Below are 13975 nucleotides of genomic sequence, written 5' to 3' on the forward strand. Positions count from 1 at the left end.
AGTTGTTCTTTGTAAAGTAACTGAGTTCCTGGACAAATCAATATTCACTGCTTAAGCTGGTTTTCTAAGAAGTCGTTGTGACTTTTGGTACGGGTGAAAATAGCCATGCCTGTATTTGGGTAGCATGGGCTATGCCTAAATAAGGGTTTGATTTCTATGTCTGTATAAGCTTACACAACACCCACTCCACTTTCTTATGTACGACATTACTTAGTTCTAAACAAATAAAAACTTATCTAAACATGATGTGTTAAAATCCACCCAAAATACATAAAAATGCATTGGTAGTGGTTGTACATGGAAAGCATTTGTGCTGTACACATTTAAAGCAATGTTTCATTCAAAGCATATAGATGACATTTGAAAATGCTATCCGAATGAATCACGAAAATACATTTATGAAATGGCTCTTAATTACAGAAGAAAAAGTTGAGACCATTCCATGGCAGATTATATAAACTGTTTGAATGTGGACAAGGTCAAATATTGTCTCTTGGAAGTTTTCAAAGAATTCAAGTTCTCTATGAATAGCAGATTACTTTGTGCCAAAAAATGAAAAAATACAAATTATGAAAAAACAAAAGTATGATCATAGAAAAAAATAGAGTTCCAAAGTTAGGACTTTGTTTTGAAAAATGAAGGTCGAATTCAGAGTCTCTCAGAACACTGCGAGCCAAATCAAAAGTCAGTGTTATTGTTTGTAGAAAACATCAAGTCTTCTAAGTCTTTCAATCTTTTGTCTACCATTGAAGGTGAAAGTTGGATTACCTTGTTAAGAAGATTAATCGCACATAGATGTGAAGCATTGCCGTCAGCGTGGGTCGCATTAGCAATATTCAAATTGGATGGTACCTGTGTGTCGCTTTCCTCTCGTACTTCACTGCCAGCATTTTGTGTCTGTGAGATCTCAATGAATGCCGTCATCAGGATTGGTAGCCGCTGGGGACAACACAGTGCATGAGCCATCACTGGTTAAAGCAAAGTATCAACACCCGTTGGCAGGACTGATGGGAGTGTGAGATAGGTGTCTAACACGCATTCTTCTCCGCATAGCAGGTATCGTAGAACACGTAAGATGCAAACTTGCTAGATTGGTCTAAATGGCATAAAACATGTGGTATTCAATTCTCTTAAACGAGTTAATCCCAAAATTTGGACTATGGGCTCACAACACTTCATCGCCAGTAGAGTATTTTCCACAGTGATCTGGGTGTCTGCTGTGGATTGGCTTGCCATATCAAAGCAGTAGGAGTAAAAATAGTATCCCTGCAGCGAGCCCAAAATGAGAGGCAGTCCGCCAAACACAGAGTGCACGAAGTTTTGAAATATGCCTAGGACTGCTTCAAAAGGTGCTAACAGTCCCGAAAAAACTGTCTGTAAAAATAAACACATGTACAATACCACTCATATCAGACATGTTTAAGATACGACCTAACATTTCTGCGAAAATGTACTGTGCAATTTGTAGTTAAGAGGGTGTGTATCTCTGCAGAAGTCCTTGCGACTTGCAGATTATAGGTCTCCTTGGCCGAGGTCAATGGCACAGTTTTCTGTAAAAGAATGGCTTTCATTCTGCTTAAAGTATCAATTCGTATAGAAGAGATGTTCAGTGAAGGCCATAACGGCGACTCCCATCCTGTCTTGGTTTTTGGAAACAATTTTTGCATACAGCAAGTGACCCTGGCTGACAAAGTTACGAGATAGGCTAAACCTGGCCACATGCCACAGCAGCTTTGATCATTCAACATAATGTAACTTCCATTAGAAAGTTGCCTAAAAATTTGATCAATCCCAGCAGCTGGTGAACCTTGCTGGAGGCAGGATAAATTGTTAGAGGAACCATTGCAGGCCCCGTGTAAATTAATACCCTGACAGAGGAGAGGGCCGCTTGTGCGTTTTCACAATTTTTACCCCTGAGAAACACTTCTTTCCCCCCACTCCAACATTTGTGTGTATGGTAATACCCAGAATGTCTTGATGTATTCTTTACCCAACCTTTCATATATGCCTGCTGGTATATGTTTTAAGCAATACTGAAAATGGAAAATTGTAATAGCCAGAGCGATTGTACCATGTATTATCCATTCACTGGTTGGCGACAGTAAATGGCAATCTTTCCAGTTTTTCAATGCTCCATATAGTCTGCTCTCCTCTGTGCCAGTTCGATCTATTTATCAGTGAGATTGAATTCTGAAAACAGTGACGTGATATTGATTAAACGCCAAGGCACATAGCCTGAACGAAGTTTTTCTAACGTTCAGCCTAATAGCATTATAGAACGTAATTGCGACTTACCATGTTGCAACATGACCAAGTCCTGTTCCATTATGTCTAAGGCAGAGGATACTATGCTGTCCAAAGACTATATCCTGGACGACAGAGTCATTAACCCATTGTCAACTACAGAGAGAGATTTCTCTAAATGAATACAATCAACTTCTCGTATTTGTTCTGCAGTCTCTGCTTGTGTAATCTTCCATGCTTCATTATACAGAGCATAGATACCGGAGTATATAAAACGTTTATGATGTGGTTTAGTAGGTCCTTGTAAGAAGTCTCTCAGATCAGCGCCATATTTAAGTAAAGATAAGTGTTGTTTTACTTCCTTTAGTGTAGACTTGTGTAGCCATTCAAGGCACAGTTTCCCTACACTGTATGTTGTTACTATTCCTGGATGCTGTCTCTGAACATATCTTGGATCTGGCTTAGTGAATGTGAACCCTTGTGTTTTATTCAGGAATCTATTTTGACAGTTGTTTGGGTCTGTTGGCCAGATTAACCGTTTTTTCCAACCTGGATCTGTTCTGTTGTGAAGCAAAATAGTATGTACGCCGACCACCCCCTCTGAAGTGTTATTGCTATCAGGTGTAAGTGTAGGTATTGACGGTTTGTTCAACTCCTTGAACTTGGCTAACCCAAGACAAGATGTCTGTTGGACAGTGTCATTCAAAAATATTATTTGCTCTGGGATGATGCTGTCTCTAAATAAAGCTTCTAAATCCTGCACCTGCCTGTCTTTTGTGCCCCAGATAGTTTTTGTATCAATGTTGTCTATCCAAAAGTCAAAACCTAATGTATACAGCTGAGCATAAAAGGCCGCAGAATACATTTGCTTGGTATTTGTCAACATACTTTTCATTCCTGTCCTATTAACATTTTTAAAGTAAAATGATTCTGGATTTGAAACATTAAAACCTGAAAAGTATGGAAATTTGCTATAAAATGTTTTTGAGCTGCCCTTTGGTGGCGTTGGACAATGTTCCCATTGGTTATATTTCGATACATTTCTAGGATTTGCAGATTTGTGCAAGAAATGATGGCCATAATAATTCTAACAATACATTTGTTCATAATCTGATGAACCTTCTAAGTATTCATGATTTGTAAATACAGCAGACATTTCTAGGTCTGACATCATATTATTAACAGTCTCGAAGTCCCAATCATCAGAAAAGGTACTAGATGAAACAAAGTCATACAAGGAAATCTTGAACTGGTGTGGAATCTTCAACAGCTCTGCCGGACCGAAAATGTCATAATCAGTTCTGTCCCAAGCTATACCACCATGTATAGCAACAGCTGTGATGTTCACTGATGACAAGTCTCTTTGTTGACAATGAGATGATTTGTGTGGTTTAAGGAGTAAGTTGATGTTCTTACTTGCTGTGTCCTTTTTTTACATATCTTCCATTTATCAGCATTCCCAAAGTTATTTCAAGAGTCAACCAAAGTAGAAGAAAAAGTAAACCCAACAAAATCCAAAGTTCAATCCATGGTGAAAGCAGATAAGTCTTTTCCAGGCGATGAAAAAGTTCTGTTGCTTGTTCTTTAAAAGGTCTTTTTACTGGGTTTGTTTCAGGTTCGCTGGGATCCTCGGAAAACATATCAAAGTTAATGAAATAGCCAGAGGCAGTTCTGTCAATTGTAGGGATTGCATCAGGATTCATTGAAATCGCTGGAACCACTTGATCACTTGTTACATTTGCTTAATCAGATGCTATTTCATTGTAGAAAGGCGTTTCTTGACAAAATGTTATTTGGGTCTCAAGAGGTACAAGTTCCATGGCTTTGTTGCTCTTTTCACACTGCAGATTCTTCAAAGGTGATGAGTCTCTCAGTTTGAACCTCTTGGATAGTAGCCAGATTAGGGTGTCTGCTACATCTTTGGAGTCTACTTGGCCTACTGCTTATGATTGGCCACATGATGTGATTTTACCAGGTCAATTGACACAAACCTGTTCTCCTTTTTACCAGCAAGGGGTGGCAGTAATACTGTTCTTGATACGTGGATTGCTAGGACAAGTACTGGTTGTCTGTAGGAAGGAGCTCCTAACACGCCGGTTGGATGCGGCAGCGGGGGCTAGACAGTGTGCAGTCACCCGAGGGGCACGCAATCTGAGGACGTGTGTATCATTGTGAAGATGGTTGCAGGTACGAGGAAGCATCGCAACCGCTAGGTTTTAGGTGAATCTCGAGTGAAGTTGAGAATTGGAACCCCTTACAGCCCTGAAGGGGCTTTAAAAACTTTTTTGTTCTCTGTTTAATCCTTGCATTCTTGTAGCTGTGTTATGTTCTGATAAGCGCGGGGATGCCTATTGGTAACCAGGCGCTATACAAAACTCGGAATAATAATAATAATAAGAAGAAGAAGTTGCGTGACGATTCAGCAACGAAACATGTTGGCAGTATAAAGTTGATTATGGTTTGACGGAAACCATTTTTAATTGGGGAATCTTGCAGCATTCAATAAAGTTGTGTCAGGCCAGCAAGCTTCACTGGTTTTTAATGGTGAGAATTATTTTCAGATTCTCACAGGGGTTCAATGGGCACATATATGAAAAACACTAGACAGTGATTGTTCAAGTTTTACTATCACTCTTAACCTATTGGCTTTAGATTCTTCCAAAAGCAGAATTCACACTTATAATTTTTTCTCCACACAGGAGAGAGTGACCGATGATGACAAGTGGGCATAATAGCGAGTACCAGCCAGCAGCCCCCTGGGTGTTTCTACCGTGAGGTACTCTCTTTTCTCTCACACTTTTTTCCAAATTTTTTCCCACACTTTTTTCACAATTCTCTGGTGGTTCTTTTGGGTGGGATGCAGCCTCTGAGGGTTTTTAAGCTATTACATTGCCACACCACGACAATTTGCGTAGTGATAAGGCACGCAAGGCATATTGCCATACCATCTTTTACTTGTCTCTGTGCTATTTTTAACCACACTTTACCTCCATTGGGCTATATTGATGTTGCTTTGCTTTTAAACGCTCTTACCTGTTTCTTTTGATTCCTCACTCTGTATGCTGATTTTCACCTCCCCGGTCCACCACAGTCATTAGCGGGCTATTTGTGTGGAGGGAGCACTGGAAAGCCAAAGCCGGGGGAATACACTTCTGGTGGCCGTTTTTGGGCGCCATTTTTAGGGGGGTGACGCTCTAGTTCTCCTGATTGCCTGCACCGGAGACTTTATTTAAACAGCAGATGGTGCAGGAGCGTGAGTGAAACTTGCAGCTGTTCTGAAAAGCAGGAAGGCTTTTCCTTGCTACGCACATTGCCATGCTATCTTTTACTTGTCTCTGTGCTATTTTTAACCACACTTTGCCTTCGTTGGGCTATATTGAAGTAGCTTTGCTTTTAAACGCTCTTACCTGCTTCTTTTGGTTCCTCACTCTGCATGCTGCTTTTCAGCTCCCCGGTCCACCGCAGTCATTAGCGGGCTGTTTGTGTGGAGGGAGCACTGGAAAGCCTTAGCCGGGGGAATACACTTCTGGTGGCCATTTTTGGGCGCCGTTTTTAGGGGGGTGACGCTCTAGTTCTCCTGATTGCCTGCACCGGAGACTTTATTTAAACAGCAGATGGCGCGGGAGCGCAGCGGACATGCCGGCGGCATGCCTAAGGCACGCTAAAGGCAAGCCCGTCTGCGCCCGTCCACGCCTGGACGACGCCGGACGCCAGATACTCTGGTGGATTTAAGCTAGGTGTGCCTTTGTACACACGAGAAGATTTATTGTCCACCAGCACTCTGGTAAGCCCAAGTAAGCAGTGCTTGGGGGCTGTTGGGGAGGGGCCTTTTTGTTGTTCTAGCTGTGGATTTGATTCCTACCCTAGGATGCCCCTCTAGCACCCACAGGGCCGCATAGACCCTCTATGAATCTCCTGTACCTCAAAGTACGTTCTCTGGCCAAACACCACATGGAAATTTACGATCTAATACAGGATCAAGTCCCGGATGTTTTCTTTTTAACTGAAACTTGGTTGTCAGATGGGATGCTGGCTGAACCTGGTTTGGCGCTCCCCCCGGTTTTAGCATCCTGACTAAATAGGGAATCTAGAGGCGGGGGCATAGCCATTATTTTTAAGTCGATTTACCAATGCACTTTCATTAAGGAGGATGTGGCTGGCTGTGAATGCGCACGCTTCAGGATCTCTTTCAGTGGTCATTTCACTGTGACAGGACTGTTAATATATCGCCCCACAGGGCCTACCACGGAGTTTAAAACTGCTATTCTTGAGGCTGTAGGCTCGCTGGCCGTGGCGGCTCCGAATTTCACTGTGATTGGCGATTTAATTGTACCTTTTGACTGCTCTGCTGACTCGGAAATCAACAATTCTATTTGCTGATTTCATGGCATGTCAATTAAATCAGCTGGTGGTTGGCCCTACTCATTGCGCTGGTCACTTGCTAGATCCCGTGCTTTTTAACATCCCATCACTTACTGTGAATACTCCCAGCCCAGTGTGCTGGTCTGACCATTTTTTAATCTCTATGTCACTTCCTCTGCATGATCCTGTGTAAAGAGCTGATCCTAAAGCATCCTTTCGTCGACGGTGGCATAAATTGAATCTGGGGGAGTTTCATGCTATCTTGTCACTTAGCCCCCCTGTTTTAGCCAGAGACCCCAATCTGGCATATAAAGCACTTTGTGACTGGGTTCTATCTGCCCTGGATTCACTAATTCCAGCTAAATGGTCTAAAGGCCCGTGTACTAATTCCAACCCATGGTTCAATGATTCTTTGGCCACCATGCGCACATCCTGTAAAAGATTAGAATGGGTATGGCGTAGGGATTATGATCTGGGGGCCAAAACAATTCGACCAGGATGCATTCAAGACCTATCATAGGGCCATTCACTCCGCATGGGTGGCCTATTTTATGGAGGAAATCAAGTCCAGCAAGAACCCTGACAAGTGTATTTTTAAAATTCTTAACGATCTGAAAAGCAGAAAAGATTCCACTGCTTCTGTAATCTCATCTGAGCAGCAGTGTGAGGACTTGGCTGCTTTCTTTGTGAATAAAGTAGTAGTGATTTATAAGTCCACCACAGGCCATCTTGATGCACATGGCTCCCTCCCTATGCATGTTCTGGCAACCATCACCCCTATTTTACAAGATGAGTTCCTCCTGTTAAGCAAGAAAGTCAAATCAGGCTCCCCCATGGATCCCATGAAGCCTGCTCAGTTTAGGGACTCCTTTTCTGTGCTTCTTGCCCCTCTGTGTCAGATGATTAACATCTTGTTCACTACAGCAGTTGTGCCTAAGGTATGGAAGCAGGCGAGGGTAGTTCCTCTACTCAAAAAACCCTCCTTGGATCCAGAAAAATTGAAGAATTTCAGCCCAATATCATTAGTGCCTTGGGTAAAAATAGCTGAGGCAAATGTTAATAACATTCTTACATGCTTTCTGAAGAACACCAGCCTCTTAGATCTATCCCAAAATGGCTTCCGCCTTGGTCTCAGCACGGAAACTGCTCTCCTAGCTGTGACCGAACATCTGCAGACCATTCTGGACGGTGGGCATTCTGCGGCGCTGATTGTACTTGACATTAGCGCCGCGTTTGATACGATCTCCCACCAGATCCTCTTAGATCGGTTGGAGGCAGCCGGGGTCATGGGTTCTGCCTTGGAATGGTTGAGATAATTTTTGTCAGATAGAACGCTCCAGGTATACGCTCCTCCCTTTCTCTCCCGTGCCCAGGCTCTGCCCTTAGCCCCATACTTTTCAACCTTTACGTCCAGCCACTGGCCACGGTGGCCCGGGACAATGATCTCACCATGGTCTCGTATGCTGATGATACAGATCAGGGACTTTGGAGTGAGCACTGGTGGCCCAAGACCCTTGGCTGCGTGCCCATTCCCAAGCCGGTAGTGAAAAACCTTGGGGTTTGGATGGATGCCACTCTTAGCTTTCAGGAGCATACTAAGAAGCTAGCAGGTACCTGCTTTGGCCTACTTCGAGGATTGAGACCGTTGTTGTTTTTTTTATCCATCTACCCGACATATGATAGTACAGGCTACCATTCTATCGCGATTGGACTATGCTAACTCACTCCTGTTAGGAGCTAATAAGGCAGAAACAAGCCGTTTGCAACGCATTCAGAACGCAGCAGCTCGTGTCCTGCTGAGGCTTCCCAGAACTTGTTCTGTGACTGGGGCAATCCGTTGCCTTCATTGGCTACCTTTAATCAAAAGGATTGAGTTTAAAACCTTGTGCTTGACTTTTAAAATTTTTACATTTTCTTCCCCTGAGATTCTGTCCAATCTTCTGGTACCCTATGTACCTACGCGCCAACTTCGATCAGCAGGGCAACATCTAGTTATGGTCCCGCGAGTGAAGTGTCTCCGAGCTGGTGGACGATCTTTTCGATGCTTGGCAGCTAAATTGTGGAATTCCTTGTTGACGCAGATGCGTTGTCTGGATAGCTTGACGTCTTTCCGGAAGGCTGCTAGAGCTTTCTCTTTCCCACTGCCTAATCCCTTACATTTCATTTCACTGCTATCAGCGCCGGGACGCCTTTTTGCTGAGGCAGCTGTGCGCTGTATAAAGATTTTAACATAACATAACATAACTCTAAGGGAAGTGAAGATATTGAAAATTCGGTTGTCATAGTTTAAGGAACGGATATAGTGTAGGCTAGGCTATTTGTTGTCTTTAATGTCTGTAAGAAGGCCCAAATTCCTTCTTGTCCGCAATCTTTTCTCTGACTAGATCCCCAATCTTTGGAATCCAGACAGATCTTGCTGGGATGGTCGGTTTCTCTTCAGTGGTTGTTGGCTTCAGGAACACGTTACTTTGGCTTTTCCTTATTTCATTTCAGTCCTGCAAAACAGCCAAACGACCTTTGATATCAAAGGGTTTTTGTTCTACCACTGAAGTCTGACAATCGAGATCCGAAATAGTCATTATTGTTCCAAAAAAGATTTCATATGGAGTGATTCCCCCTAGAGAACTTCTTGGCAGATTATTAAGACTACGTTGGACACTTATTAGATGTTTGACCCACCCATCACCCGAGCCTAATACCCTAGCTGTTATAGATTGCTTTATGTCTCAGTTTTTTCTCTCGACTACCAAATTTCCCTCAGGATGGTATGGACTAGAGTACCACAATGCAACGCCCAATTCAGCCATGGCCTCCTTGTAAGCTAAAGAGCTAAACGCAGGACCCTGGTCAGAATGTAGCGTGCTGACTGCGTATGTGCAGATAAAGACTCGCAAATCTTTTATAACAGTTCGAGCGTCAGCCGAGCGCTGAGGCCACATCCAAATGAATCTTGAACACGAATCCACTGCGACCATGATATATTTATCTTTACCATTCCTCTGTTAGGGACCGCAGTAATCCAGGTAAACGCAAGCTAATGGTTTGCCTGAAATTAATTGGGGCATCTGCGCAGGACGTTTCACTGTAGAGACTGTCATCTTTTGGCAGATTTCACATTCTAAAACATAGTTTCTGGTCTGTTTCCTCATGCGTGGCCACCAGAATCTCTGTTTTAATATAGCAGAAACACCTGTGTGTGTAGAGGCAAGCCCTTCATGTGCTGCTAAAATTAGTCCTAATCTATGTTCCATGTTTGGAATTACTCTTTCCCCCACTCCAGGGATTTGAGCAAACGGAACATTATTTGCATCAGTTATGTATGAGTGTTTGAGTGGAAAGCCTTTTGGTAATGTTTTACCACTGTCTTTGCTTGAAGCATTGACAGCTTGCATTATTTCGCCGTCTATTTTCATTTTTGAACGAGTGATTCCAGCTACGGAAGCCGTTTGCACAACTGCCTCCGCAGCTTCATCAGGCAATGAATTCCCTGCAACATGAACGCCATCACATTGATGACTCAGTGTATGTATCACGTGAGCCTTTTCTAGTTCTTGTTGTAACTGAACTACTTGTTCCCAAGGCAATTTATGATCGATTGTGCCACCTTTTGCATCTTTGTAACCATTTTGAATCCAGTTTTGTAAGTATTCATTGTAAGATTGAACACAATAATACGAATTGCACACTATGAGTGTGGGGAATTCACGATCTGTATTATCAGGCGCCATCTTGAATGCTTGTATTTCAGCTCGCTGAGCTGTACAATCTCCTAGAGATTGTGTTTTAGTGACCATTGGTCGGAATTTACCATCGCGCCCGTGACCTTTAACAATCGCGCACGCAGCACTATAAGCTTGTTTACCCCCCCCCCCCCGTAGTGGGTTGAACTGATCAGTCAGTATAAATTATACATTCATACTGCTCTAGAGGCAGAATCTTAGTAGGCAGAAGACATTCCCGTTCGTATTGTAGAAATGCTTGTGTTTTCAAATAAGGATCAAAAATGTATTCAACGTCTGTTGTAGCAAGAGAATTAACCCATTGTATCCTTCTCGGATGTAAAGATTTAGCATTTGGAATGCTCGCTTTTGTCACTGCCTCTAAGGCAGGTACAAGTGTAACGACCATAATGCGCTTACCCTGTGCGAGGGCTCTCTCTTTTGCTACTGCAGTTTGAACCGCTGTCAGAATTTTTTTCTGTTGAAGTGAATTTCATTTCTGCTTGTGTGTACAAATGTGATTTGTAAGCTATTGGTACTTTTTCTCCTTCATTAAAGGTTAAGTATGTGAATCTGCATTATCCTGGAATGATTCAGATCACATACTCTTCAAGCAGGGACACACCTACCACCCCTGACCTCCCATCCCCTATCCACAACCCCACTATCCCAATTCAGCACTCAATCACAGACACAGATCGCTCCCCCTCATACACCGCTCTTTCCCCCGCCACTTCTACCAACTTGCGGACCTCCACACATACCTTCAACACTCCTATCACAACTACAGTGGGCAGTAACACCCCGCTCGCTGCTGACAACACAGCTCCCACCCATAACACACCTGATTTAAACCATAACGCCGCTGACAGCACAGCTCCCACCCATAACACACCTCACTTAGCCCAGCACCAGAATAACACACACTCCAACAGTTTCCCTCCTTTATCCCCCCCTTCCTCAGTCCTCATTACCCTCTAACCAACGTCGCAGAACATACCCCCTCTCTTAATTGAACCCCACCTCCCTTCAACAGGACCATCTCCGATCTCACTTCCCCTCCTACTCTCAGCCCTCATTACCCTCCCTACACACCCACCACGGCTACCAGTCTCCCAGCCTACACCTTGACCCACCCGCCCACCACCAATGCCATCAACCATAACGCCAACTTCCTCCCTACCTCATCCACACCCCTCCCGCCCAAAACTACTCACCTCCCTAACTCCATCCCGCACACCAACACAACGCAGACCTGCTCGAACACCAGCCCTCCCTCCCACCTGCACACAAATTCCCTGGTCAACCATTCACCCCTGACTGCCACTCCCACCACCTACCCTACGATGGAATACATCACGGCCACCCTCACTCAGATAAAAGAAGACATTCACGCCATCAAAGAACTACTCTCCACACACCCCACACGCCCCCCACCCACCTCCTCCCCCCTACCAACCTGTCCCCTACTCCGACGGCGGACTCCCACCCTCATCACGCCCCACACCTGGCGTCAATCCCTGCTCATAGGCGCAACTACCCTCGTCCCCCGCATCGCCCCTGCAAACCCTCACACACCTACACCCCCCGCCAAACTCGTCCCCCACCCATCCGACCAACTCTCGCACTCAGCTATCCCCCAATCTGACCTCAATCCCAGCTCCTAATCGCAACAACCGCCCTCATCGCACCCACAACTCTTCTTCTGACCTCGACACACTCACCCTTCTCCGCTCCTATGACCCAGCCCCCCAAATTGACACAAGCACCCCACACTGCAACATTCCCACGATACAGCCAAATCCCCTTAGGCCACCCACACTAAACAACAGATTCTCCATCCCCAATAATCTTAGAAAAATCCCTCTCTCGATAGAACCATCTAACACCCTCTACACACCCCGTCTCAAATGCATTCTTCTCAACTGCAGATTGGCCACGAAACATTCCGCAGCCATTGCTGAACTCCTCCTATCGCGGGACCATGACTTAATCATCCTGACTGAAACGTGGCTAACTGAATCTTCGACACCCATAATGGACATTCTGGTTCCTCCCAACTACCACATTATTAGGCTCGACAGAACAGGCCAAATAGGTGGTGGAATCGCATGCATATACAGGGACAACCTCTCTGTTCAGAAAGTCAATTCCACATCCCTACCATCCCCAACATCCTGGGAATACATCTGCCTTGACATTATTAGTGAAGGCAAACCGATATGCTCTCTTCACAGCATCTACCACCCACCCAGGGACAACCTCACCTTTTCCCAACAAATCATGGATATGATCTCAACCAATTCCGGACGGCAGCTCACCCAAATATACCTTGGTGACTTCAACCTCCACTGGAATGACCGCAACGACGCGGTGGTAAATAGTCTTAAAAATTTCCTCGATGCCCTTAACCTCACCCAAATTTGCAACAGCCCGACACACGAGAAAGGTTCTACCCTAGACCTGATCATCTCCAAAGAGGACTCTATCCAACTCGAATCCATCCAACCCTGTGACTGGTCAGATCATCATATTATCACATTCTTTATCAATGAAAAAGTCAAAGTCAACCCGGCTCAACTCCCCAAGCCCAAAGTCTGGAAAAGAGACGCGAAAAAGCTCAACCCAGGCTCTTTGCCCCCTAACAGTTGCAACCTCCTACTCCCACCTACAGGCGCCACGGACGTCCAAACTCTGACTGACCACTATCTCAACGCTATGACCTCTATAATTAATGAGGCTGCACCTATGCAGCTAAAAAGAGTCTCTACTAAAACCTCCAAACCATGGTACGACGGGAGTCTCAACGAGGATAGAAGAGACATGCGAATGGCAGAACGGACCTGGAGATCAGCTCCCACCGCAATGCACCTAAAAGATCTGAAGAAAAAGAGAAACGCCTACTTCAGGAAAATAAAATGCTCAAAATTGGACTTCTTCAGCCTCCAACTCGACCAAGCAAAAAACCGCCCGAGAAAACTGTTTGAGCTAATCAAGTCACAATCCAAGGAGCAACCACAACCACTCAACACTGAACGTGAGGCACCCTCCTGTGAAGACTTCGCTGCTTTCTTTACCCAAAAAACTGACAAAATAAAAAGCGATCTCCTCACTGACGCAAGCCTCTACTCCAAACCCCAATGCCTAGCACCCACTGAACCAAAAAACAATGCTACATGGTCAACCTTTGGCACATACTCAGAAGAAGAAATTGGCAAATTACTCAGCACCCTGAAACCATCCAATCACCTCACGGACCCCCTCCCTGCCTGCGCAGTAAAAGACTTTACCTCTTTGCTTCTCCCTCTCTGGACTAAAATCATCAACAGCTCTCTCCAACAAGGAAGCATACCTGACTCCCTCAAAATTGGTCAGGTCACACCTATACTAAAGAAACCAACAGCCGACCCCTCTGATCTCAATAATTACTGTCCCATCACCAATATCCCCACTCTCGCCAAACTGCTGGAAAAATGCGCACAACTACAATTGACTAAACACATTGAGCAATTCGATCTTCTCAACCCTCACCAGTCAGGCTTCCGAGCCGGACACAGCACAGAAACTGCTATGACTCACATAATTGATGACGCACTTCAAATGCTAGACCAAAACGACACCTGCCTCCTCATCCTTCTTGACCTCTCCTC

The sequence above is a fragment of the Lissotriton vulgaris genome, chromosome 2_1 (genome assembly GCF_964263255.1).
Source record: "Lissotriton vulgaris chromosome 2_1, aLisVul1.2, whole genome shotgun sequence".
NCBI classification, from domain to species: Eukaryota; Metazoa; Chordata; class Amphibia; order Caudata; family Salamandridae; genus Lissotriton; species Lissotriton vulgaris.